We start from the raw sequence: 3,463 nt of genomic DNA, 5'->3' as shown, positions 1-3,463 counted from the left end.
GAGAGGGTGTGGCCGTGAGTGTTGACAGCAAAGCAAGGAAGAGCTAGGGACTTTTGTCGACGGCCGTGGGTGGCCCTGGTGGCGGTTGTGGTGGCGGAAAAAGGTAAGAGTCAACCCTTTCCTCTGTTTTCATTCTTCCGTCGAGTTTTGGGTGGTTGTTCGTGCCTTGTCGAGGCATTGCTGGTGGTGGTTGGAAGAGTAAGGGAGTAGGGTGGTAAGGGACGAGTATAGTGGTGGTGGTTAGGGAGGTTTTGGGTGGTGGTGGTGGTTGTGAGAGGCGGCAGCGACAGGGGTAGCCAAAACAGGTTTTGGGTTACGGTTTCAGACGGGTTTAGGTGGGTAGTTTTGGGGTGGTGCCACCGTGGACTAGGGGGAGGTCGAGACGGTGGCGCTATGGTGTCTGTGTGCGTGGCCATACGGGGAGCAGAGTGGTGGTGATAGGGTGGAGTCTTTGTGACACAACGGTGTGGGGTGGGGTTGTGTTGCGGGGCCGCCGTGGTGGCAACCGTGGGAGGTGGAGTGAACCGGGGGGAGTTGGTGGCCACGGTCGACTCACCGGAGTCGACCCGGTGAGGGTGTTGGTGGGTGCTCGGTCGACCCGTGTCCGACCCGGCGGCCGTCACGGTGGTAGGGGCGCGTGGGAGTTCGGGAAAAGGGTTGGAAGTCGTGGGTTTGGGCGTGTTTTAGTCGGCTTTGATTCGTTTCTTTATTGTTTAAATTATCGTATTTCGTAGTTAATTTAAATTCCCGAGTATTTAAAATAATTAGAGACGGGTTTTGAGTCGGGTTTGTTAAAAGAGAAAAATTACTATATCGGGAAAGTTTCCATTTTAAGAAATTCTATTTTTAGTAACTTCTATTTTGGGAACGGGAATAGTTAAGTAATTGGTTATCATTTCATTATCTTTCGTAGGGCGAATTATCGTGGATTATCACCGAGCTTCCGACTATTTTGATCCGAGTTTTGAGGTAGGGAAATACACTTGACTTACCGGTGTTATTAAATTGTGTTGATTTGTGTGTGTCATATTACCAAGCTGTGATCGTTGACTTGTCCGTGGTGGTGATTATGTTGTGTTTCATATCTTTGAGTGTGGGTGATCGAACTGTTCGTGTCGAATATGTTATTTCATTATTTTGATAGTGGGCATAATTTCATTCATTGATATACATGTTATGTTGCATTGATTATCGCGTTGAGCATTGCATATGCATTGGAGTTAGAGGATGGTGTGGTGGTGACGATGATGAGATACGATGTGGTGTTGTGATAAGGCCCAGTGGTTCTCAGGACTGCCCGGTGTCCTCAACAAGGAGTGGCGGATCGACTACGGTCGATATATATAGTCTACCGGGGATCGGTATGGCTGGGCGTTCCGGGTTATGAGTTATGAGATATGAGTTGAGATGGAGATGGAGGTGACGGAGGAGCATGTATCATGCATATCATGTTTTATTGTTTATTGTTTTCCCTACTCAACCTCGTGGTTGACCCTGTGTATTCGTGAACACCTGTGATGAACCGTTTTATGGGGAGCAGACTTGACAGGTTTAAGAGATAGGACGGGAGCTTGATGGGCGTGAGACACTGGATCAAACGACTTTGTAGCTAGATCATCATCTAGAAGACTTCACTTTTATTTACGCGCTTCTTGTAATTTAATTTGAAAAGAGAATTTGTAATAGTTAAGTTAAAATATTATATAAATTGCCTTGGAGTTTAATTTGTTATTCACTACCTCGGGAAACCGAGATGGTAACAGCCCGTTTTATGAGGAAATGTCTTGACGAAGACTTCTTTTATAAACCAGGGTGTTACAAAGTGGTATCAGAGAGAACGATCCTCAGGCCTAAACCAATGAACCTAAAGAACGTAGGATGCGTCTAAATAAAATGAACCCCTGGGAATAAACTGTTAGGAGCTCACAGTGCGGTTAAGAAGGCGCCCTTAATACGTGCTCTTTTGCCCTCTCAGTTTTGAACCAGGCAACCCAAGAGAAAACGAGTGAATGGAGTAGTTAGAAGAAAAAACTTGGATATAAGCGAGTTGATGTATACCTTGAGACCCATATATTCTAACCATTCTCACGGGACAACGTTACGATAAGTGTTTTGTATAAATGATGACGTGACCATATGATGTCGTGGAGATGAGAATTAAAATTTTCGTGTTCAGGTTGATAATTGTTGGATTGTGGTAATCGTGAGCGTGAAAATGATTGTGAATTGTTGATAACTATCTGGATAGATGTTGAATGATGTGCTGATAGTACTATTATGTCTAGTGATATGCGGTTATGTGACCCCGAAGCCATGCTAGTATAGTATCGCGATAGTAATGAGAGACACCATTGAATTGCTTGTTTCTAGTCGTAGTAACCGTGATTAGATGTAAGGGGTAGGTCGGGATGCGAAGGGACTTCTATGGGATAGATGTTTACGTAAATACAAAAGTGTGAGATTTAAGTTAGGATGAGTTAGTATCGATAGTATGGTTGTAAGAGTTTGGAACATGGAAAATGAATGATTTAGTGTTGAAATCCGTTTTGTTTGATTTTACTCTGTAATTGATCTTGCTGCCATTTCTTTTCTGTTAATTTTATATGGATGAAAATTTTATGAGAGATAGCCTCGCGAGTTAGTGTTCATCGGGCGTTGGTTTCATGCTTATAGGATATACGGATTAGGAGTAATAAATGTTTTAGTGGGCTGTGGTCGGGAAGTTCCTGTGCAGGGATGTTTTGACCAACGATTTCGTAAAAATCCTCATTTAAATTGTTTAAATGATTTTTGCATAATTCCAACTCCATCGACTAGAGGGTTCGCATACGTTTTCAAATTGATAAGCCACGAAAATTTTTGATGATTCTATATTAAATGGTAAGCTTTGCAAACTGACCCAAGTTTCGGACCAATCGCTGTCTCATACTTGTTTGGACCAACTGAGTTGTAAAATTCTTTAAAAATTGAATTCTTGAACTTTCGACCTCATTCTTTTATCACGAACTATTAACTCTCTGTATGTTATGAAAAGTAATGTAACTCAAGTTTTCGTTGAACGGCTGTTTATTCGTGATTTTTGAAAGTTACAACGTGGATCATGACCTGTAAAATATACGTTTTATATTAAGTTTTCATACAGTTGATTGATTAATTCATGAGCCTTAGTAATGTGAAATTATAGTGTTTTATATGATGGTAGTAGCACGCATGTTCAGTAGTTATATACCTTAACAAGTGATAAAATTTAAAACTTAGTCGATACCATTGTTGGCATGATAGCATGAATTAAATTGGATAGCTTAATTTGATTCTTAATCGAGGGTGAAATGTTTATACGAGTCCAGTTGTTTGCATACTTTGGATACTTTTGGCATGGTGTAATGTCTCTGGGTGTGCACCTTATTTGCATAGTGGTCGGGTATATATATATAAATATAAAACTATATTGTCATATCTTGGT

The sequence above is a fragment of the Silene latifolia genome, chromosome Y, assembly GCF_048544455.1.
Source record: "Silene latifolia isolate original U9 population chromosome Y, ASM4854445v1, whole genome shotgun sequence".
Taxonomy (NCBI): Eukaryota; Viridiplantae; Streptophyta; class Magnoliopsida; order Caryophyllales; family Caryophyllaceae; genus Silene; species Silene latifolia.
Note: the sequence above shows the minus strand (reverse complement) of the source record.